The following is a 26171-nucleotide window of genomic DNA, read 5'->3' on the forward strand; positions in this document are numbered from 1 at the left end:
GATATGTTTATATGGATTTTTATCGTAAAAATAGTTCCCTGTTAAAATTTGTTGCAGAGACTTCAGTGCACCCTGTATATTTGTAAAGGGTCGCGGTTAAGAGTTAATTCTCGGCCGACGCCATTGCCGGAACGATTTAAATAAGCGCAGTGAGCAATTCGGCGTGTAAATTCCCCGGATTGGTCGAATTGCTTTATCGCTAAACCAGTGGCAACCGGAAACCGACACGGCTATGATTGTTTCGTGCAATGCCACAAGAGCAATGCCATTGATGAAGTCGTTAGCGGTACGATTTGTTGAAGTTTTCCACGAATTTAGCCATTAATTTTATACACAAACACAACACGCTTGGTAATCGACAAATGAAACAGAAAAACGAAAATACTTGCTAACACTTCCAATATGTATTGGAAATGGAGAATTCATAGATGTTTATGTCAAATTGAATCCAAACGACGAGTTGCTTGAACAACTTCCGATCATTCTTAAACTAGTGTGGTTTCATTCTGTTTTTGGTTTTGTAGTTTTGTAGAAGAATATATAAAATATGTTGTAACACCATACTAGAAGACAGTCTGTTGGTCTCCGTTTTGCATAGGACTTGGCCATGATTCCTTTATGATGTTTATTATGTTTTACCTTTTATCTTGTCCTGCTGAATTGGCTGGATCAGTAGATACCTACCATTGCGCTCATATGTAGTTTCTTTTTCGCGTGTGTTACATATTTCGAATGCTTCAAAGGTTGCGTTATGGTCTAACTTTTTTTTTTGGTTTTTATGACAATTTGGTAGCTCCCCAAAAACCATCTGTGTTTTTCATGGGATCTCACGCTTCCATAGTTAGTTCAAAGTTGATTGCATATTCAACGATTCCTCTTCAGTGATCAGAAATCTTTGCCAAGTTTCACAGCATTAAATTCTTCCAATCATTATGTGGTATCCGACCTAAGATCGGACGTTAGGTGCTTGAAGGGTTTCCTCCGCAACGTCGAGCCCGCTTCAACTTTATAAACCGAATTTCAACAGGCTCAATAATAAGAAAGCCGTTTAACAGCGGCCCGGCGCTTTCAGGCTTAACAAGCCGCGAAAACCATACTCGACAGGACGAGCTTGAAATTTACGTCGCAACACCACCGTTTTTAAACAGAAAATTATATTTACTATTTATTAGGCGTTTAACCGAAGCAAAGGCGATTTGTATTTATAGAGTGGCGGGGGAGGGCCCGGGATAATACTTTGTATGCACTCCCCGCCTCTTTAATATTTAATTTAGCGACGCTTCGGGTACCATTGTCGTCGCGCGAAGTAGCGTACATATTTTATTTCTCGCAAAGCTCCTTTTCTTCTTGCCCGACTTTTTTCGTCTTAGTTACAGGCGGACGCGCGTTCGGAATACCAAACGGATCTTATTTGCCGTCACTGATATTGGATTTTAAATATTCAACCCAGGGGGAGAACGCTAATACCTCCCCCCAAATTTAGATCGGCACAGGACGCTTCTTTTTTGCTGTATTCTTTTTTTTTTTAGATTTTCCGAAGCGTCGCTGTCTGGCTTCTCTTTTTTGACTACGCCTAAGGTGCTTCCTGAATTCTTCTTACATTGTGTCCGATCTTGGTTATCAAATTTCATATTTGTATCGCCTAGATCTTGTATTCCTGTCGATTCGTCTCGAACGAGCGAAACGGAAATCGGACCGTCCTGTAGCGTTCTCGCGTGCAATACGAGATCTTTTCTATTATTCATTTTCTACTTCAAAGTATTCCGCAATTTTATTCGTCGAGGCAGGCAGACCTTATAGGACTAGTTTCTCCATTTCACCTGTTTATTATTGCACCAAGTTTTTGCTCCCACGAAATGGAGACGGTAATATTTTAAGGTAGGGGTAAAGGATAGCGGCAATAATGCCTTTGATAAGGTTAAGTGATAAATAGTCTGCGAGAGCGCGGAGAACGTGATATTTGCAAGTTCGGGTCTACGTATATTTGCACCGAGTAATTTTAACGTTTTACAATTTCGAATACAGAGCCGTACGTATTACTATTGTGGGTTTCAATTATGTTTTTTAAACACATTTTTTAGATGCACTATTTATCGAATGTTGCTCATGAACTACCAAAATTTTTGCAAAAAAAGGAAGGATAGAAAACCGCTGGTAAGGAAAAATAAACAAGGACAGAAATATGGGACACTTTATAACAGTTTTAAGACTGTAGAACAATAAAGTTTGTGTAAAAATGTGACAAGTTGCCCCTCTGAACCGAAAGATAGTAGTAGTATAATCTTTGCCAATAGTGTCTTTCGCTTTCTATCACTGATAATATTACGAAACGTCAAAACCAAGCTGTCATTTCCCCATTAAAACTGATATCCGGTTGAGTATGAAAACTAACTATTTCTTTTCTTAAGGTTACCAAATTTTATATCTCGGTAATGGTAAGTCCTATGGGATCGCCGTTGGTACAGAAATGATCACCGTCGAAAAAAAGATTTTTGTCTGTTCGTTCTCCATTCTCGTCTTTTGGTTTTTCTTGAATAACTTTCGGACCGTTGGAGCTACAAAATTGAAATTTGCCTCCTTTTTAACCCTCCACGAGGTACATAAACATCATTTTTTCGCGATTTTCGGACCTTGCTATGAAACACGATAAGTGACCGAAATTTGAAGTCATCGACTTCTACCTACCTATTAAAAATGGGGGTGGGGGGGGGGCTGGTGAGCCAAGAAGTATTTAAAAAAAATAAAAATCGCGTGTGCAAGGGTCTACACAAAAGACCATTTTTCAAAAACCGTTTACAAGATCGAAAAAATTCTTGAACCCGAAGACGCAGAGGAAACGACTCCATTAACTTTTATTCTTGACAATTTTTCAAAAATATACAGGGTGCGCCACAAATTAAAAAAAACTCAAAAATGGGTCCCTCTATTATTGAAAATTGGCAATAATTTCAAATCTGTGTTCTAGATGTCAGTTTCTTTTACATGACGATATAGAATTTTTTTGTGGCTATTTTGGCATCCAGAACAACATCTTTTGCTCCAAAGCCATTCATCCGATTACAAAAATTTCACATCCGTAATACGCGGGAGACTCGACGCTATAACTTTTGTTTCACGCATTTTTTCGATTATATACAAGGTGTTTTAGTTATGTAGAAAAATCTTAAAGACCCTGAAAATTGTTCTTTTAGAGAGTAAATTATTTACCGTAAATCAAAATTCGTACAAACAGTAGCTAATCCGTTCAAACAGTGTTGTAAGCCGTATGAAGGGCTACAATTTTTGTATTTAGGGTTTTTGTCTTCATATACGCTGTTCGAGATATTTGAAAAAATCCAAATGAAAATCATCATTTCTCGCCCTCACCTAGATGCGATGACGTCATTACTATTACCACGTACTGCATGGTTTCAGAAAACAAGTACTTTTTTGAGAACCATTTACTCCATTGGAAAAATTCAGATATCAGGAAACTAAGAAAGTCCAGGGCTATATCCTCTATTTCGAACATTGTTGGAATTTTATACAAGGTATGTCGTTTGTGGGCAAAAAATTCTAATAGATTCTAGAAATTTCCGCTTTTAAAGATGTGATAATTTGATATGAACAGTACGTAAACTGCGTCGAGAGAGAGTTTAAGGTTTCGGGACGCAAGAAATTTGAAAAAATATAATTTTAAATATTGCAATTACCAGTACAAATTTTGATATTTACCGAAGTGTGCCGTAATTTTGAAGTTCGACGAGATGTGAACTACACTTTATACAGGGTATATGCACAATCAGATTACATCGATTTTGCGAAAGTTCCATAGTGGTCCGCAGGAGCACGAGAGAAAAACATTGCGTCCCTCTAGGACAAGAATCCGGGAAGCGCCTGCTTTTTAAAATAAAAAGCTGATTCGCGCTATTTGCGACGAACTTGCCCCGCTTACTCGTTTTTCGAAAGCAATCTTCTTAGCATCGTTTCATTGGTAATGTGCTCCACGATATTCTACGAATTCTTCGCATTAGCAATATTTCAAAAGCTACCAGTCGTCGCATCGAGCGGACTCTCTGTGTCCAGGAACTACACATCCCATTCAAACACTATAACAATAATTATTAAAAAACACGTCACTCTGATCCTCGGGGTGACGTGTCATTCAAAAAAAAATCACGTCGTTCTTATTGGGAGAACACTTTCACATGCCAGTCCAGGTCTACTACGGCCAAACTTCCGCTCGTAAGCCGCTAATATCGGCGCCATTTTAAAGACCACCATTAAAGTTTGACGTGGGGGATTTATCGGGCATACCCGAAAAGTCTCTTCCGATAAGTCATTTTCGGTTCGGCAAGCAACAAGGAAGCATTATTGTAACAACGGTCGGTCGAGTGTACTTTATACCCTGCACGTTCTCGAACTTTTCCGGCGGGGAAGGTGTATAATTGGACGATTAATCATCCACCATAATAACCTCGAAATTCTGACACGTATATGGCGTTGTAATTACGACACCCACTACATTATGATTACGATGGTGTTAGAGGTGTGCCCGACGACAAGCGTTCGGTCGGCTCAATATAGATCGGAATTATTTGGATAGGCGCATAAAATGATGGTTATTTCGATTTGATTGGATTAGAGGATCTTGGATAATATATAAGCGAGAGTTATGTTCAAATCGAATTGTATGCTCCCTGCAGTATTCCGTCTAGGTGCCCGTTTTGTCATCATTTGAGTTTGTGAAGTGCTGAACCGTAACGGGACAATCATTTGAACAAGTCTGACTAATAGTTTTAATAATAGAAATTTAATAACTACCCAGAAGTAACAATAGAAACCACGTTTTATTATAGCCTAGACACCGGTAGCATTGCAAATACATATCACAGATTAACTTAGTCTCACTTGCAGATGCGTGAGATAGTATAACAATGCTCACTGAGTTTATTTTAAGTTTTATGTAAATTACCATTGCCGATTTTCACAAAAAAGGTAATATTGGAATTTGTGAATTTTAAGTCTTTGTTGCTCCAGTGACTAAACATTGATATTACTATGCATTCTCAATCTTCGTTCCGGATAGCAGCCCTCTATTCTACAGCATCATTGCGTTTAGTCTAGATATAATCATCCTGTTTGAGGAGCCCCTGCTTTGCAAACAGTATATTAGCAGGTACAGACTAGAGCCAGTTTCAGTTAAGTGAACAGGATGACTGACAAAATATCGGCAAGTTCGATTGATCAACAACCGACGTAGTAGGAATCCATAAGATTTGTAAATAGCACTATAGTAGCCCTGTGGAAGTTTCTTTGAAAAATACGACAATTTCCATAATAAGTCCAACATCCTAGGAGCAGAATTCGCTTTGGTACAAATATTTCCGACAAAAGAAAGCGCGCTGTCAAACATAAGATCAAGATACCGTTCTGTATGAAGGTTACCTGTGAAACCCAAAACTTTATATTACAATAGCAACATTTATTTAAACTTATGGTTTATTATCAGTGCACCATTTCTGAAAAGCTGATGGGGTCACCAACACTAGTAATAGGTACTGTTTTTAGATCGCCAGCAAACAGTAAAACCAGTCGTCTTCTATATACCGTATAACGTGCTTCTTAGCAAATGGACAGTCGTAAAATTTAATTTAGGGACAATTTAACAAAATAAGTCTTGAAATATTAATTGGTATCTTTTTCATATGTACAGCGATCGAAACGCGTATAGGTTGGGACGCGGTAAACGGCCAAGGCTGTTATTTAATTGAAATTTAATCCATGTAATCTTGTTTTATGAAGGACTTCGGTCCTGTCAGATTGCAAATAAAAAAAAACGCAAAAAGAAAAAGGAAACAGATTTGTATGAAAAACTCCCGAATGGCGGCACTGACGTCGCGACGCCCAAGATAACGAACTACGCAAAGTGTTATGGTCCCATTAAGTCACGGTTAAAAGGGAATTGCACTCGAGACCGTCGCGCACTCGCTTTGAATATTTACCTTTGAGTCCGCGCCGCTCCTAAAACGAAAAATATATTTACCATGACACATTCGCTTTGATTCCGATCGTTCTTTTTCATAAAGCCAACGTATTAGGTCGACGGAGTTTCTTTGCGTATACGTAAATTTCCACGGTTTTATTATTCAAAAGGTGCAAAGTTTTATCCCCCCGTAAGCTCATGAAATATGTACGGATGAATTTTTCAAAGCAGCGTCCTGATAAATTCGGCTAGAAGACTTATTATACCTATAGATATATTATTTCACGTCATTCCGAAATTTCCCTTTAGATTTGCGTTCCTGGAAAACCTTCCACGTTTGTTTCATTTCCGGTTAAATCCGAGTGTTTAAGGTATCAATCTCAATTTATTTTGGTGGGTTAAAAGGAAAATCAAGACAAAATTAATATGAAAATCTTTAATGGAGTAGCTCCACATAAATATTATGCAATTACCCAAGAGGAATTATGGTATACAGTATCAAGGAATTTCAAAGAATTTTACTGTTCAGAGGAATTTCCAGAAATTGCGCTATTAAACTATGGCGCTCAGCTTAATTCATTTGGAATTCGTCGAAATTTCTCTGTAATTCCTTCATGCTGTACAAAGTGCGGTTTAGTTTAACCTGATCCTATCGTAAGGAAAAGCTTGCTGATCAGTGTGTGTTTTGCAAATTAATTGATTGGTTAATTGAAGGGTTCTTAAAACTGATTCATTTTCATTAATTTGGATTGTGTGGATAATTAAGGATGCCTAGTACGATCCTTGTACTTTTTTTTCAATGTATACTACCAAAATTAAACATAGACGCTCCTTCTCAAATTCGTACTACACTTTTCACGATGTAGGTTTTGGTTTTAAAATCTTATATATAAATAGGTTTCTATTTTCCACTTTCTAATCTGCGTTTACTAAAAAAAGAAAAAAGAATAGCAATAAAGCAATAAAATCTAGCTCGTTCAAAAGCGTTTAAGTAAGCGTTGAATTTTTCGAAATACCCACTGTAAACAAAGTTTAGAGTGTTATTGATTCAAGGGTCAGAGTAAAATATTTGCTGTAGTTGTGCGGTCAAATTTAAGGATACATTACATGTAAAATATTAAGCTAGTTGTGTATGCAAAACTCCAATTTAAGTTTTCCCTCATCCGACCCCCGTTCATCTACGTGGGAGACGAGCATTTCTTCTTTCCCTCACTCTGCCCCTCTCTCTTCTCTATTCCGATGTTAAACTTCGTTCTCCGCAAAATATTATTGTCGTTTGCTAAATGGATTTAATAAAGATGGAAATAAATTAGGTTGCGCCTCCGTGTAACAATCCCCTTGCGTGACACTGTTTTAATTTCGTTAAGTGCCGCTTAACACGCACGTTATCCGACGCGTATATATCAACGTATTAATAAGCCCGCGGAGTAATATTTTGACGCACTTAACCGGATTGCAATTGCCCGTGGTGAACTTCATTCGCGACGATGCCGGTCGGGCACTTTGTGCTTTCGCTGTCGCTGTCCTCGGCAACCTGATGTGCGGTTTTCACACAAGGAGTTTTTAGTTTTGGTAAGTTAGAATTTTATCAAAATTTCCTTCGTTTGACTGTCTTATTATTTTTTATTATTATTTCTGAGTGCATTTTAGGTTGAGTTTTATTGATAAGTCGATTTTATTTCATTAATTTCACGGGGTACAGGAAAAGTTTACACTTTTATACTTTTATATCATATTAATAATTATTATTTATAAAATGTAAATTATATACAATTAGTATATAATACTTTGGAATTCATCTGGAATTCTTTGCAAAATTCCTTGAAATTCCTCTGGAATTCTTCGCGTGATTCCTTGGAATTCCTCTTGAAACTCAAGATTTTTGAGAGTAATTGGCACACTCCCTCCACAGCTACCTAGCTGTATTTACGTTCGCCTCCTCGATAGTGTCTGGCGTGTTGTAGCTCATTGGACGCCCAGCAGTTAGAAACGCACTCTCGTTCATTTTCAAAATACGTGTGAGTCTTTCACTGCCATTAAGTTTAAATGCCTCTTAAGTAGGCGGTAGCTCCTCATTAGACCGACGGGTGTTCTCGCGGTCTTCCTTTTGCAACTTAACAGGTCTGCTAAAAGTTTCGCTATTACTTTATTCTAATTTGCTTGCGAAACTAACTTCGATGTCATTGCGCTGGTATAGATCGCAATTGTAGCATTACGTGACTTTTTCGTAATTATATTTTCCTTACACGGTGTTCTAGTGCGGCAGTCTCTACTTGAAGAGTCTCGTCCATTGAAATAGATATTTTTGCTTCCTATTTTATATAGATATGAATTAGTGGAACATTCAGTAGAATATTCAGCACTGCAATGAGCGTTGTTCTCATAGTTTCAGCAGCCTTTGCACGCTACCCAGCTGCCTTGTCGCATCTATCTGCCTTCTTGTCCGCTCCATACGCTATAAATGGTCTTGGTCTACCGTTAAGTACATCCAAAGAATCAGTTTTGGGTTTAAACCCTCAGTTCTTTCCAAACAGTAAGTAAACTTGTCAACTTTGATTCCTAAATATTTTACTTCTTTAAGGAAAATTAATTTCATAGAATCGATGATTTTAATCTCTCGAGGACTCGCCTGTTAGTAAATTCAACAACTGTTCTTTTCTTCGGGTTAACTATTAGTTGTTCCTAGGAGCAGAAACCTTTTGTCCTCTGGAATTTCTTCATAATTGATTGAAATTTCTTGGAAGTCCCTTCATAGGTAGACTATAATCCCTCTGCGGTTTACCCTTCTTATAGTTGACATTGGGGTGTGTGTAACACCATACGTTAATATTAAAGATGCTGCCTATTTAACATGTAACAGTCAGTCTAGAGGTGTTGTTTCCCTCTTATTATTGTAACTTTCATTCCCGTTTAAGTTATTCATCTTTCAAACTGCTGAAAATTTTGCCTCCATTTTCTCTTTATATGCGTGACGTATAAATCTTTAACTCTAGGTCGTAAACGAGGCGTTTTGTGGATAGTGTCCAAATATGTCATCGTCGGCTACGGTCGTCGCGACCTTACGACAACGGATAATTTAACATCGCCGCCCCGCCCTCTAGGTGACCCCATAAAAATAGGCTTGGGCGGGGAGCGTTCATTAAAAACCTATAAAGCGAAGACGTGCGGCGTCGATAGCGTACAGTGGCGCGCAAAGTTCCAGGTAGAAAATTGAATGGACGTTAGATTCAGTCGCTTATGGAGGTTACAGATGGTAGAGATAGAAATGGATTCTCAGTTAAGAGGAATTCGGTCGTAAATTCGACTGAATTATGTCTGGTGTTGGTGGTGTCATGGCAACGAAGCTGTTCTGATGAAAAAACGCTTTGCCATATCATTTAAGTTCAATTTTTCGTTTAAGTATACCTACAACTACGTAGACGTTTTGGTATTACAGCCAAATCCTCTCATATATTCAAAAATCTCTGCGTAAGCATAATTAGGCATCTAATTCTTGTTTGCCAGCGTACTATTTTAACACCTTGTATAGATACATTTCAATGTGTGCGATTTTCCGTAACATCCCTCGAAACGTAAACATCACTGCGGGGAGGCGACGCCGACGGTATCAACTATCGTCTTGTCAGTTCTTAGACCGGCCGACGACATCGGGACGCCGTGCACGTAATGTTAGTCAAGATAAGCTGACGCATCAAATCAATAGTAACCTACCTACACGCCATGGTTATAGCGCCAACCAACATTTTTACCTTGGCTTCGATAATAATTGCTACCTGTGAAATAGAGCAACGAAACAACCTTCAAGTGTCGCGTATTTTATAATTAAAGAAAATAAAATTCGTTTGCGTAATCTTTACGAGCGGATTATTTTATTATGTAGGTGGTTTTGCTGCGTTCTAGTTGAGTGCATATTCTCCGTTATGCTGCCAAACAATAGCAAGAATTATGGACACTTTTTATAAAGAAAACACCAAACGTAAATTGTAAACTCTTTCAGAAATCTAGGTACATATTTCTTCTGACTGTCAAAAGTTCAAAAAGGTTTACATCCATTTCAGAAGACTGGTAGTCACCATAATGATCCCCGTGTGCGATTGATCGACCGTGTGATTTACCTTAGTAGTTCGTTTGTGCAATCGAATGCCGCTGCAATTAATTTCGTTTTATCGAATATACTCGACAAAGCCGAAATTATTCTATTGTCTCTTAATAATTCCGGGTAAAATTCGACAGACGCTTCGACGTAGAAATTATCGCTCATCGGAAAATGCTAATTAAAAATTTCCACGTCAAATTTTTTGATCGCCGAATACGTAGTTTGGCGGATGTGTTTTGAATTGTTCAAAAGAACTTTAATAGATGGTTTAATTTTTGTAATTTTTTTTTTCTTTATTTCAAATATGTTTTACTAAGTTTTGTGACGACATTTGCCTTTCCTTGTTCTTGTGTAGATTATTGACTTGGACGAAATATAATCGACAGTTATTCCATGATAACTGAGCGGACATAACAGAGACTCAGCAGCACTGAGCTAGTTAGAGCGGCTGTCAACAAGGTCCGCATTGCCATGATGATTTCCAACCTTCGATAAAAGATGGAACTCTGAGAAGAAGAAGACTAACTATATAAAAATCTTTTTCTACTCCCGTCTGTAAAATACCTAATTACCCACCGATCTAGCGTGCGGGAAGCATCACTTTACGACGTCAATTTCATTAAACACCTTTTTGTAAACTATTTTTACAAATTTACAATAAAAAATTGGAATTGTGTAATCTCAACATTATAAAAGATTTGTCACCTTACCAGACGTTTACATGTCCGCCGTTTACTATCGTAACTAACATTTATTTTCAAATAATACTGCTAATGGAGTCGATATCTTTCATCTTAATCGCAATCTTCGGTCGAGTGTTTTTTCGAATCGCGCTGTCGCCGCCCGTTAGCTTAGTAAACTAATTGGTCGATAAGGCGACAGGGAAAATGTAAACGTGTCGTTGCAGGAAAGTCGTAAATTAGTGGCCTGTCTGAGAAGATTACAGGCTCCCGTGTAATTTAGTGACAAAACAAGGGTACAATGGTAGAATCTTAACACGTAATGCAAAGTCGCGTTGTAGCGATACTGCTGCATAAATTACCCAGATTCGGTGGAGAGAGACGATAGCCGATAAAATCTCTGCGCTAAATTTCCGTTGGTCCGATCTCGCTACTCCGAGCGGGCAGAAATTAAATCGAACATTGTAGAGCAGGATGATGCTTGAGAATGCGACTAAATACTTGGCTATATGTGAAATTGAAACTGTTAGAAGCCTCAGATATTCATTATCATAAATAGATTTTCGACCTTATACACTAATAATGCAGAATCGAACTAGCTAAGTTTCGCAAATTATGCGGTCGGCTTCTTTAAAGCTTGACTGAAACTGGTTTGAATTCTACTGTGTACTTGTTTATATACCGTTGAATGGTGGAGGAGCCAAGAGAGGTACGCAAACATTATTTCAGATGACTGATTCCCATATTGGTAAAGGAAAAAAATACCTGAGTCGCGGTTAACATTTTTGAAAAATAAACTTTTAAACATTTCTTCCGTCAAATTTGACATTGACATTCAGTACATAGTAAACGATATGTTTTTGCAATTAGATTTGCTTCTTTGTATTCCTATTTTCATTTTCTTGATTTTTTTGTTAGTTTTAATTAGTTTTGTTGATATTTGTGATAATATGACAAAAAGATATGCCTTCAATAGGTCCGATCCTAGACAAAGTTAACCTGTATAGTAATTTTTTTTTCTGAAGTTGCAAGTCGTGTGAAATTGTTCCTCCTTTTTAAAATTTCGCACGCCACAAATCAATTCAACTCTATCGTCCGTACATCTCCATCTCTATCAATTTTATTATAATGACATTCGGCAAGGTCTCGTCTCGAGCAAGCATGTTCTCGTATTAATTGATGTGATTAATTGCTTAAATGTCTATTGTTTCGGCTCGCCGATGTACCTAATCATCATCTAATTGGATTGTTAGAGACGACAATCGACATGGGAGTATTAAATAGAATCGGATGAATTTATGCGTATCTTCAAAAAGGTTGATTCCGAAAGAATTATAAGATTTACCTAAAAATAAATATTAACTTATAATGTGTCCAAACAAGGAAAAGTTGATCAGAGAGTTAATGCTTACAAAGTTAATACAGGTTTATGATGTTCATAAGCAGATAATCTGAGTTTATTTGTTGATACAGTACAGTAAATTAACTAAAAAACACCCTAAAAACTATTCAAATGTCGTGTCAATCGGTAAATGGTGGCGTTTCTTATCTAAACGACAAGAAGTCCGTAAAGACGTTCTATCATTAATTAATCAATTTTTGAGTGAAACGTGCGCAGATATAATTAAAACTGATAAATGGCAATACAACTAGTTATTCGCTTAAGAAAATATCGGCCTTCTGAGTGTTATAAATAAGAGCCTTGTTTATAGAGGACGCGTTCGTGAATATTTTTCGTTAGCCGAGCCCAATTAGAATCGAACGGGATATCTTTAATAAAGTACGAGTACGTACGCTATCTCGTTTTCCGCCAATCAACTATATGAAACTGACAAATGGTCAGTGGTTGTCGTACATCGCGGCTGGAGACCGAAAGATGGAAATAACAAGGTAATAAGCGTTGGACTCGGAACGAGCGGCGTTCAAAAAATGAAGAAACGGATGAAAAATGGCCGGAGTCTGCGATAGAGTTAATAAATAGTGACAGTGACAAAACAAGGGCGATCGTTGATACGCTTGGAAATTGTCTTCGTTGGCGGGAACCTCTTCTCTCGCTTGGCCATCGTATATACGTCGGGTTTTCCGTTTGTTTTATGGCGAGCTTTATTCGATTAGTTTACGTTATGTTCCTAAGTCGAGTAGTTTTATTTAATTCGTTAGTCCGACGCCGAGACGCAGTAAATTTGTCGCTGGTAATTTTCTTTTTATATATTTTCTATAGATTCGCGATTTCTGTCGCAATTTTTCGGGGTCTTGCGGTTTCGAAGACCATGGCGGACCTATTTAAACATCATTATTTAAATACGGTAATTAAAACAGATTTCTTGCACTTGAATCTGAATCAATATGTAAATAGCTTCGCGGGAAGACTTAACAAGGACAAAAATTATGAGATAGATAAAAACAAGAAAACTGGAATACCTACTGCCTACATCTAATGCTGCGCAGAAACGAAAAGATGTTAAAAAAGAGAGAAACCCGCAGGGGAAATATCCCTGAGATATTAAACAGAACTCAGTTCAATATCCTTGCGACATGTCTTTTCCAAGGAACAAGTTCAAGTAGCCCTAGTGACCTGCAATATACTTTTTCTACTCCCTTCAGTAAAACACCTAATTATATACCGAGCTAGCGTGCGGCAAGTGTCACTTTATCACGTGAGTTTCTTGTCTCACGGATCCGAGCCACTTCGGATATTTCCGGGATATTACGGCACGGGTTTGGGAGCAATCGGACGTTTTCGGAGATTTTACATGCCGTTCTCATGAACGTTAGTGGTTTTTACAGTTTTTATATTAATATCTTGCCAATACCAATTGTACGATTTTCAAATGTCCATATCTCATCAGGACAAACAAAACAAAATTGAAGGTTAGGACCTGCTTTTTCTAACTTATACTTTCTTAAAAATTAAATCCTCTTAAAAGCTCTATCTTGATGAGTTTTCTTCCAATTACAGTCTATTTGTTTAAATAAACTACTTAATGACCAATTGTAAAAGTTAAATAAACAGCATAGCGTTTTAAAATTGTGTTTATTCCGTTGTTTATATGGCATATCTCTCTGTTTAACGTACACAGTTAAAAAGAGACAACAATAGCAGAACCGATGATAACGATAAACGAATAGGTTTAATGGCAACTAGTAAATATTTTGTTTGAATGGTACGAAATTTAGTAATCCGATAATCTGTTAATATTTTTAATTTGTTAAATTGTGATTTTTTCATGACGGGAGTAGAAAATAGTACATTAAGTAACAAGTGCGATAAACGCCATTTAACTCACGAAGTTTATTTGGCACGAGCGGAACGCTGCTGTAAAATATCTAATTATATACCGACCTAGCATGCGAGAATTATATACCGACCTAGCGTGAATTTCTTGTCTCACGGATCCGAGCCACTTCGGACATTTCCGGGATATTGCGGCACAGGTTTGAGAGCAATCGGATGCTTTCGGAGATTTTACCGCACGACTTTTGGCGTTTGTCAATTCTAATGGTCATGATCACTAAATGTATTCGTGTTGTTTTGTAAAAATGTAACCAAAAACTAACGGTCTTAGAAACAATCTAGTATGCAACACGTTTGGTAAACTTTTTAAGTCACTCGTTTATTGTACACTCGCTTCGCTCGAGTGCCGTGTACCGCGCTTGTTGCATAATATACTATTAGTGGATAGGCGTTTGAAGGAAAAGTTCCAGCAGCGGGATTCCGGTAGGCACAAATTTCCTTCCCTCACATTCCCTTAAACAGTTTTTAGTAATTTATCTTATTCTGCGCGAACCGAAATATGGTGAACCTATTATTTCTTTATTTACAGTTTTCACGACATCGTGGTCGTGAAAAACCGAATAAGCAAACCATAATATTGTTTGTTTGAAAATGGAAACTCTCTTCCTCTAACATTATATCAAACACCGGTCTTATTCTCGGAACAGGGGGGTCACGTTTTTCCATACATATTACATCGCAGATTTAATAGGGAAAGTTTCTCCGGAATAATCTCTTATATTAAGGTTTACCGCGTCAACAAATACATGTTTATTTTGCAAACAGCACTCCAGCAAAACAGCGGGAAAACTTTTACAATAACGGAATTTCATGCAAACGCGAAAGTACATGTTGCGTCTTCAACTTTGTTATTAAGTTGAAGTAAAGTTTTCTGATTAAATCGCGCGATTGCTAAAAAGTCCTTAACATCTTTTGGTTTACCGTTTTAACAGTTTTGCTTGTGCGGCGGTGCGTGCGAGGTAGCGCGTCCTGTAAATTCGCAAGTTAATTATTACATGGTGACACATCTCTAAAAGTGAGAATTTTCAACTCTTTCGGTAATATACCAGATCAGACATAGAGACGTAAATAATCTGAATGGTATCAAGAAGTGTTTGTATTTTAGCGATAGTGCCTGGGTAGGGCTGCTATTTCCCGCTATCAAAATGAAATGTCGAGTCATTTATCTTATCAAATGCTTTGGAGAAGTCTGGAACGGATTTTGGCAGAAAAGCTGAAGAAAATAATTCTGAAAGAATAGAAAAGGGTCGCCGTTTTTACGGCCCAGGTGAAGGCGCACTTGTGCTACGTCAAAATGGCTTAGAGGATTATCACTCATTAAATATGCCACCGTATTATCCCGTCATCATCCACCCTCCGGTGTCCGGTCCGATCGCACCCTAAAAGCTTTAAGTTTTATGGCCATCAGCCCCGGGGTCGGAATTTATCGTTTTGGTGTGCGTCCAGGAAATATGCAAATGTGCTGTTAACCATTAAGAATCGTAGAAGAAGAAGACCGTTCCGGTCGGACGCGCGGTGATGGGTGGGGGTCTGTGTGCAAAACTGCCGCAATATGGTCGGCGCTTGACCTCCGGTCGGTCCGGGGTTGAGGGCTAATTTGTTTCTAAACAGCTGCCAGCGATCGCTGGGATGCCGGGGTGCGGGGGCGGCTAGGAGAAAGCTTCGACGCCGACGCCCGTCCTTAATTTACAGTTTCGGCGGCGCGTTAATACAATAAAGTCGTCCGAACGGCCGGACTGACGGTTACGTTAAGTCCTTGATGCTTTTAGAGGGGGGATTGGCTAGCAGTAGACACTTAAGATCGTGTGATAGTTTCATGGTTCCCCGCGCATTCTGCCTATTATTTCCGCTGGTTTGAGAGCTTTTTTTTCTAAGGAATAAAATGGAATACAATAATTTATTCGTCTGTTGTATCTTATTAATGGAGTGCCGATATTTAAAAGTGGGATTTCTTGGGTAATTTTCCAGCGATACAACAGCGTCAATAATAGTATATTATACAACAAGTGCGGTAAACGGTATGTGACTCAGAAGTTTATTTGACACCAGCGGAGCGAGTGTTTAATAAACGAGTGACTTAAAAAGTTTACCGGATGTGTTGCACACTATACTTTTTCTAAGACCGTTAGTTTTTGGGTACATTTTCGCAAAACTGCACGAATACTGACATGACCGTTAGAATTGACAAACGTCAAAAATAGTGCGGTAAAATCTCAGAAAATGTCCGATTGCTCACAAAGCGTGCGGTAATATTCCCGAAATGTCCGAAGTGACTCGGATCCGTGGGAAACAAAATTGACGTGGTATAGTAACGCTTCCCGCACGCTAGATCGGTGTGTAATTAGGTATTGAACACACGGGAGTAGAAAAATGTAGTGAAGAAAATAATTTCTTATTTTCATCAGTGACTTCCACGTGGACAGGACATTAAATGTTTGGATATAAAAAAAATAAAATATTTTTTTAAAACTTCTAAAAGCAACTCAATTAATAAATTCTTTTTGTTAACATTAGCTAAAGTTTATAAAACATTAATCAAATTGGCATATAAATAAATATATGCTATATATAAATAAATAAATAAAAAAAGTTTTATTTCATCATATTTAATCATCCAATTCTGTTCTCTTGTAAGTGTTCTTATTGCCCACATTTTATCGTTTAGAGTGAAAAAACTATAGCGAACATCCATTCCTGTTGATTCGATCTGACTTATTGGTAGATATCATCTTCCCGTTACGGGCTAGCAAATCAAATTCGCCCAAGCAAATTATCGGTAAAATTGAACCGGACACCCATTTTGCTATAGTTTTGCACGTGTTGCGGTATATTCCGTACCCGCTCCAGATCGATATAACCTGATTTGCGTGGCCGTTGGACGTAATCCCATCACATTTTGTGTTCCAAATAGTCTGCCGCATTGTAAATCGGGTTATAAAGTCCCTTTTTATGGTCGAACTAACTTATGTTCAATTAAAAAGTTTTTACGTATTTCGCCTTCGCACGCTATATTCAAATTTTGTATAATTTGGGTGGTACGATTTTACCCAAAGTTTTACATCGGATTAAAATTTCGCGAAGTTACTAAAAACAAGTCGGAACTCCGGAAGCGTTTTGGACGGCGGTTTTCCCGTTTTTCGTTTATTCGCGTCGTTTTAGGGTATGGTCTGTACAAGGCAAACCGTTTGGTATTACTATTATGGTTTGTTTTTTTTTTGCACGGTTTCAATAGAATAGATACCATCCAGAAGCGTGACGAATAGTATGGTTTATATCTCTGATGTCACATTTAACTGTGAACTACCCGAAGTGTGGCCCACATTTTACACTGAGAAAAAAATTACAAAATCACAATTTTCTTTCTACACTGAGATAAAGTTTAATTTATATAAAATTGAGCAATTTTCTCTAGCATCCTGCCATCGGTAGGGTTGGAAAGTCTGCAATTCAGTCAGACTCCGGTATTTTTGTGTAGAACTGTAAGGAATTCGAAATTTAGTAAATAATAATATTTATTCATTTAGTTCTGACTTAATAAAGAATTTAGAATTTCAGAATTGACAAAGGTTTTTGCAAATTGAAAGTTCAAGGACGAAATTTCTTCTACGCCGCAAAACAAATTGAAAAAAAAATTCGATTAATTCAAACTCCTCCGCCAATATTTTTTTTTTAATTGTTCTGTTGTTAGTCCTTGTCCAGGGGAGATTTACGATGTGACAAATTTATTTGGGCACTTGAGCACGAGTGGAAAGAACGTCGCTATAGAAAACAATAAGCTTTGCGGGTCATGATTAAAAGTTCAGACTATATAAAGCAATAAATACTCGTATATGAGTGAATTGGAGCGGCAATTCCGAGCGTGTCTGGCGATAAAATTCGTTCCGAAGTCAGTTACACAATACATATTTGATGCAACTAACTCGATTTGGTCGAAAAATCGTGTAATTCGCTGCGCGCATTGACAAAGCTTCGTTAAGTATTCCCGGCCTGTTCACATTTCTGCATCGAATCATTGGCCAATTGGAAACGTGGCCGAAATTTTTAATCCCGTGCGCCAATTCTGCCGCAGCAACTTACAGGAATCGGCCCTCCGGAGAAATCGTCGCACAAAAAGAAACGAATTTTTGAGATCAAACGGAATTTTAGGAAGTAGTACGACACAATGCGATCTATCTAGCTCTTGAGAGACATGCAGGTGTTAAAATAATTCAAGCGGAAAATAAGAGAATTAAAATAATAGAAATAAAAAAAGGTATTTTGAGTACTAATCTCAAAGTAAGGGCAAAAAATGCAAAGAAAAACAAAGGAATTTCAAACCAAAAAACTAAATAATATTGTTGATGTAAGTCATTTTGATCAACTTGATCAAATTAATAATGGAGATTTTTGAAAACTAGACCAGTCCACGGGCTTCTGGCCAATACAAAATAGAACAAGTGTGAGTGGGAGTGACGAATTTGTTGTTTGTTGTTTGTTGGTGCTAAAATGTTAAAAAGGAAAAAAGGAATAATGTTGTTTAAATATCCAGTTTATTTATTGTACGAAAGTGGCGCTTTTCCGTAAGCAAATTGTCATGCCAAACTCAAGTATTGCGGATAATACACTTTCCGCAAGATTCGGAATTTTTTCTACGAACGTTCGGAAAACACAAAAGTGAAGAAAAAAGCGATAACATGAACATTTATTGATTTGCATTGTAATAAAAGAACGACAAGTAACCTACCAATGTTGATCCTTATCCGCTGGTTTTAGATATTGGACGTAACAAATTTCTGCTTTTTGGCTCCATAATGTTGGACTTGACTTATTGTTAATATTTTCAAAAAACTCGTTACCTTTAACTTAGTAGACGCATAGTAGACTATTTTCGACGATATTCATAGCAAGGATGCCAAATAGACTAAACATTTTGTGAGAGATTTAAGTCAGGTTTTTTTCTTTTATTCAAATTTTAACGGAATAATGGACTTGTCCCACAGAACCAGAAGTCTTTTCGACAATTCCATACTACTCATTATGTGGGTTCATGTTTGAATATTGACTGAGACGGACTAATAAAAATTTTTCGAAAATTTTAAACCCTTGTCATGACAATTTTATATCATCACCTCCTTTGGGTAACTCAATTAAAAGTTTTCCTAATTCTTCTATATAACATAATACCTAATTAGAGTTAAGGGTATTATATTTCGCTAGAAAACTAATAGTGGCGCGTCTTTTCTAAGCGAGCAAGATGACTACGAGTTTACCGACCCCATACCGTTCTCATGTTCCGTATAGTAGATGATCTCGATGACTATTAACCACCGTTTGTGAAGGTAAGCCTTACGCATTCCTCAATCGTTATATTCCCCTAAGCGTAGCAGAACCACGACCATATACCGAGCACAGGTGCATAACTAACGGCGTTAAAGATTAGGCCGCTACATCGTAAACCAAATTGCTCTGCTACTGTGCGGCAATTCGCATCAATAACGAGAAAATAATCTGAGAACCCTTAATGCTGAGATCGCCGCAGAGATTAGGCAACACACCAATACGACGAAAATCGAACCGAATATTGCGGCGATGCGCCCGTCGTGTTTCAGAAAGCGCTACGATTAAGCGCGCTACAAACGGTAACAGATTCAACGCAATTCGGTCTCTGCTAAAGCCCGAACAATAGATTATACGCGCTTCGTCGGACTACACCCTAATTTATCTCTAAATTAGCGAATTTAAAGCACCCGCAAGGCTTCCCCGATCCCGTGCAAATAATTGTCTATATGTATATGTGGTTCCATGTTGGTCGGTATTATAAATAGGTAATGGATCTGTCCAAATCGAATTAGATCCGATTTCCTCAGTATTAACTTATTTGTTTCGAGGAATTCCGACTAACCAAAACTAAAGCTCAAGGTATCGCCGGATCTGAGCAATTAACGTATTAAATAATTTCATAACCCTTCTATGTGATAGAAATTAAAAAATATCCTATTCTATTAATGTGTCAAGTGCAAAAGCAAAAAAGTAAGGGAAATAGATAATTATTGTGCAAATGGTTTCAATTTTCACGTGTCGTTTTCTAATTTTAAGATATTTTTACTAATAGTAGTGTTATGGTAAGGGTTAGAGCTCGAGAAAAAATGCCGGAGTCGCTGCTGACTAAACTAAAAATGCCCCTACCCCTTGGTCATGTACCTTCACGTGTAAGTCGTCGAGCAGTTATTGACTTTTATAGGTCGAACCCTCGACAAACGAGGGACGGGAATTTCACACTTGATACGGAATATATCAAAAGAAAACCTCGATAATATTTTCGCGAAAATGGCTTCTTGGAAAAAGCTAATGCAAAGGGGTGCCGCAGCCGCAGCCGTCTGAAGGAAAATTTCGAAAGAACTGCGAGATGTGTGTAAAAGGAAAGGTATTATGTGAATGTGGCGTATCTCACCTTATCGCGCGGTTGCCCTGAGTGGGTCTGTCGGTTTTTTCTTTTCGCTGGCATCTTAAAGCCAGATACGTTTTGATGTTTTCATTTTGTTTTATCGATTTTACGTTTCATTAATATCTGTCTTGAGTGGATGGGTGTATACTAATTTGTTACAATTGGTTTACGGTTAACCATGATGCAAACAGTGAAAATTTTTTTCCTTTGCAGTTCAGTCAGGTAATATCAGCAAACAAAAGATCAGGTTTGTACCAACCAACTCTAAAAACAGCCGTGCTGATGAAGGCAGAACCTAGTATTTGACATTTTTGTATATGGTCGAAACATCGATCTTTTAGCTACAAGTGTTGGTCGTGTTTGGCAGGGCAAAGGGCGTTGGAATAGAGCCCCATCAGCAATTCTCTTCTCTCAGTGCTCTTCTTTAGTTTTTTTTCATGATATTTTAATGGAAAGTTTCCCTGCTTCCCTATGATTTAGTGCCATTTTTCTAAATAACTCCCGTTTTCCAATTCCCCTAGCGATTGATTTTCGTAATATCCACAGTGTCGTGCGAAAGGCGAATTAGCGGAGGTCATTAGAGGCTGGCGCCGCGATGGCGCCACATTCCCGTCGGTGTCCGCGTGGCACCGCGTCGTTCGCCATGGCAACGGATTATCGATCCTCAAACAATCGGGGCCTCGGTCCGTTTGTCAAAGACAACCACGTGATTCGATGTGCGAAAACCAGAGCCGGTGGTTGTGTCGATGGTTCGAAGCATCTATTATTTAGATTGGTTTGTCTGGCGGACGCAGGAGGATTGTCTCGACGATGAGCTTTGTGTTTTCGTAATGAAAGAACAGAGAAAACGAAAGCGACGAGATGGATGACGAACAAATTGTTTTCCTAGGTGTGCTGGGTGTTACGAAAAAAGCCAGTCCTCTAAACTACCAGATTGACTCTTTATTCGTTTTCATACCATACAAATTGTACTAGACTTTTCTGAGCTTTTGATTGTGTGGATCATTCACCTTTATGCACTACTATCTGACTATCTGATGGTCCACGGGCCCTCTTTTGCGACTACTTGAAAAATAGAAGACAAGTTGATAGAACGACAAATGGTGTGTCGAAAGTTGGTGAAGTGCTATCAGGGGTGCCTCAAGGATTAATCTTGGGGCCGCTATTATTTTTACTGGATATATTTGATTTTGGGTACCGCGCCGCAGTTGTGCCAATCTCAATCATATGCTGACGATACCCAGCTTGCTCATTTTTTTGACACGTTCCGTTATGATGAGGTCGAAGCAGATATTAATTTCGATCTGCAGCAGGTTGTTTTGAGAGACATGCTTTAAGGTTAACTGCGGTTAGAACTCAGGTGCTACTCTTTGCTCGCGACTCAGCAATGCACTTCCTGAAAAGATACTTGTAACTTGAGAAAAATGGGGAACGCTTGTCGTTTGCTACCAAGGCCACTTACCACAACTTACCTTTTAGTTAAGACTCTATATGCTAATAAACATATATTGAACTTTAAAGTTAGGAAAAAACTGTGTGAGTCATATATTATGTCTGCATTGTCAAATTGCCTCGTATTGTTTTACCCATGTTTAATACTCCTTGATCGTCGACGCCTTCAAAAAATACTAAACAGCTGTTGTAGGTTTGTGTATGGCTTATGGAAATATGACCACGTGTCCCCTAAAATTAATTTGTTGCAGTGGAAGAGAACAGATAATTTATTTGAGTATCTATTCGCGGTGTTAATATACAAGATCCTAAAGTCTTCTAGCCCTCCTTATTTAATAGATAAGCTAGTTTTTCGCTGTGAAACCCATAACGCAGATATTAAGGAGAATACGCTCACTGTGCCTCAACACAGATCTGCTCTTTACGAGCGTTGGTTTACCTATAATGCGGCAAACACTTTAAATCGGCATAGAAACTTATTTGCCTTATCTTTAAAACTATTTCGGTAGAATATTAAAATCGCGTTATTAGATAAATAAAGTGCTGATTGGGTTTTTTTCGTCTTTTAATTAATTACAGAGATGTGTGTTTCTTAGTTTCTTTTTATTTTTCTTTATCTTTTCATTACTACGGGTTCTTTTGTTACACATTGTATTGTCATAAAGCTGTATAATATATTGATTAATTGTGTTGGGTTAATGTTGAGTAGCTGCGTATTATATATATCATGTATCTTAATTCTCAAGAAAGACTATTATTATTATACAAAATCGATGTCCTAAAAATATATAATTATTTATTTAGAAATTTCTCCGAAATTTGATCTACACTTATTTCGACCAGATCTAAAGACATTTTCTTTATAACATGACTTTCATGTTAACATTATTCCTTGGTTCTAATGGACGTCTAAGGGCTCGAACGTTTTTTTATATGATTTCTAGAATTACAAAAAAGTAAAAAAGGTTTTTTTAATTGAGAGTCCAAATACTAGAATTTAATATTTAGTGGCTAATTGTGTTTTTTCTAAAATTCTTACAGAAAATGTGTTTTTCTACTCTAGTCTAAAATCCCCAATTGACCATTGATAAAGCGTACACACAAGGCAGTTTTGCAAAAATGTACCCAGAAATTAATGAGGGTAGAAAAATATAGTATGCAACACGTTGACAAACTTTTTAGTTACTAAGAATGCGCTCCGCCCGTGCCAAATCAAACTCGTGACTAAAATTACGTTTATCGAACATTTTGCATAATATACTATTCTTGGAGATGAAATAACAATATTAGAACTAACGAGACTATGCAACACGATGAGAAACTTTTTGACTCGCTCATTCTAACAGCGGCTTTTCTGATGGCAAATTGTGACTAAAGGGTTTATCAAATGCTAGAACTAACGAAAGTATGCAACATATTAAGAAACTTCTCCACTTACGCATTTAACAGTGATTTCGCGGTGGTGTGGAAGTTTTACGTGATTTTAAATTTACGGATTTTATGGACAATATTGAACACGTTGAAAAAAATATTCATACCTCATTTAATGCCTGGAAGAAACTGTTCTTACAAATATGAAAACTATTACAGACATTGGACATTTTTTATGAAGTTATGTCAATACTAGAGTTTTGCGGAACACACGAAGCGCTATTACCCAGCCGAAACAAAAGGACTGGAAATGAATAGCCAACGTTATTGTATATAATATATATGAATGTCCACCTACAAGGCCCAGGCGTTGTAATGCCAGTGGTGTAAGTAACAAATGGCATCAAAATAAAATTTAGTATTCAGACAGACGCGCCAAAGTCCAAAAATTTAGTCAGCGTCAATTTAAATTTACGTGACGCAGCTGGGTAAGAACTTTTTTAATTAAAAATTGACGTTACCGCAAACGACTTTGCTCGACGAATTGAGCTTTCGATATTGCTTGGACAAAAACGCAACAAAAATTACCTTTTCTAAGTCCAAAATAACAGTCTTGTTAAATGTTCTGGATTCTTTTCAGCCCTGCGTATTTTTCAATCTAGAAAACAACCAATCGATAACTCTTAAAAATAATAATTATTTATTTCCCCGAAGTCAGATAAAAAGCAATAAAAGCCACTTTATGCTTTCCATTGTTGTCGTAAGCTCCGTTTCTGAGCTTTTAAGTCTGGTCGATTTGCTTCATTCAGACTACATAAAACATGTAAGTACGGGCTCCTAATAGGACCCAAGCCGTTTCCACTGTTACTTTTGTATCACTAAAACGAGCGCAAAAGATTTGCCGCAGTTGCCGGTGACAAATGGTTTTCCAGCCGCTTCGCTAACGAGTGAGCGAGAGAGTGCATTTTGTAAAAAGACGTTTTGCCATCGATACCGTTAAATTGTCGTTTGGGTTTCGTACGTAAACATTCCATTCGTTTCGGTTCGACACTCTGATGTTTCCGGTTTCTTATGGAATGATAGTCTTGATATAGATGCGTTTCATTTAAATTCACCCATGATTTCTATTCTAGTTCTCGCATCTATCAAGTTAAGTAGTTATTGTTCTATGGAATGTTTAGTTAGTTATATTCGGTATTCCTGACCAGTATCAGAACTAATTTTTTTATCTGGCTGTTTTTGCCGTGAATGCCAAGTGTGCACATCAATTTTGTTCCCCCATCTTCTCTACAACTGCCTCTCATTTGGAACTGCATTGCATATTCATTTGGTCTAAGATAGTGCCAGAAACGTCAGCAAAATGACGGCAAAACTCACACCAAACATCCCCACGATCGACGTCATATCTCCTACGCTAAGACGAAGCAGTCGTGGAAGAAACAACAACACTCAGCAAGGCTGTGGTGGTTCCATTACAAACTAACAGCATTGTTCCCGTATCTAGTAAAAAGATCGACCTAAAATCATGTTCTTGACTTTGACTACAGGCAAAACAATTAATTTCTGAAGTTGGTACACGAGTCTTGGAAATTTTGCGATCAAACGGGTTCGTTTACTTTGCGTTTGGCCTTCTCGGTTTAACCGAAAAAGAACAAAGCAACATATTTTAGATTTAGCTCCGCGTGCGACGAGAGATAAACCGAGAAGAGATATTTTAAACGTTTTTGCGTAATCCTATCTAGAGACGATGTAACGATTAAATTTTCCCCGCTAATGAAGTGCCTTTGTGCGGAAATAATCTTATCTGTCGATACCTCGGCCCAACGAGCGAGGCAAACGCGAAAGATCAAAGCGGTAAATTGTTAAAAAATGATTAGAATACGTGCCTGTATTACACGATAAATATTTTCGCTAACCTGTAGAGGCGAGAGGCGACGGATCAAAAGCGACGATAAAACTTACCTATTATCAAATGCAAAAGGTGGTTATCCTAGAAAATGCTCTATTTCTTTGTTTACTAGTTCTAAGAATTATAAAATAAATATGTTTTTCACTTATACTTTATGTAGAGTATAAATATTAATAACATTATAAATAAAAAAGGCTGGTGCTATTTACGCAAATATTCATTCAATTCAATCCACAGATCGTTTATTTGGCCTCATATAGCAAAGGCCTCATAGCTTAGTCATACGAGGAAGAGAAAATTTTTGGTTAGTTTCGGTTAGGTCCTGACTGACATGATGGAAGGTAAAGAAGAAGGTAAAAATTACATTGTTCAAACCTTTGTCATTATTAACCTTATTTGTGTGAGCCTTCACATGGTTTCTAAAAAAATATTTTTGTTTCAGGTATGTTACCATTGCGAATTCAGATGACTGGTAAGGACCTATCACGATTGTTATTATTATATTATTTATGATATAAATAATTTCACAATAGGTGCAATATTTCCAAAGGCGTAATAAAAATAAATGTAGCCCGTAACCTCTGCGGCCAAACAAACTAAAATGAAAGCTTCCCGTCTTTGCTTCTTCTTAACGTTCAGGCAATTACTAAATTACCACGAGGCAACTAACGGAACCGACAAAAACTAGTCTATATCAGACGATCCGCTGAGCAAACTACTTAAAGTTAATTTCGTAATATATTTCAATAAAAGTTTTGCTCCCCGAAAAGTTTCACCGAAACTTGGAAGCGATAGAATGTCTGTCGTCGTTGAAAAGGAAAATCCAGTTCCGGCTCATTAATTTAAACTGTGACGCACATCGGCCTCTAATCTATGGGAGTGAAAGTATATTTTCCTTGGGTGCAGTTATAATTAAACCCGATTGACAAATTATCATTTTGTTCCTATGTAACATTTTTTCACAAATTTATATTTTTTA

General features: G+C 37.6%; 1 protein-coding gene and 1 long non-coding RNA gene across 11 annotated transcripts in view; both read left to right on the top strand.

Annotated features, from left to right (window-relative positions):
* Positions 1-26171, top strand: part of LOC132697015 (muscleblind-like protein 2a) — a 471687-nt gene that overhangs the window by 377451 nt on the left and 68065 nt on the right. The window lies entirely within an intron of this gene.
* On the top strand, positions 1924-26051 carry LOC132697343 (uncharacterized). The gene is made up of 3 exons (XR_009618143.1): positions 1924-2029; positions 2082-2154; positions 25635-26051. It is a non-coding gene; the product is annotated as an uncharacterized LOC132697343 (long non-coding RNA).

The sequence above is a fragment of the Cylas formicarius genome, unplaced genomic scaffold (assembly GCF_029955315.1).
Source record: "Cylas formicarius isolate icCylForm1 unplaced genomic scaffold, icCylForm1.1 PGA_scaffold_1__22_contigs__length_36826433, whole genome shotgun sequence".
Taxonomy (NCBI): domain Eukaryota; kingdom Metazoa; phylum Arthropoda; class Insecta; order Coleoptera; family Brentidae; genus Cylas; species Cylas formicarius.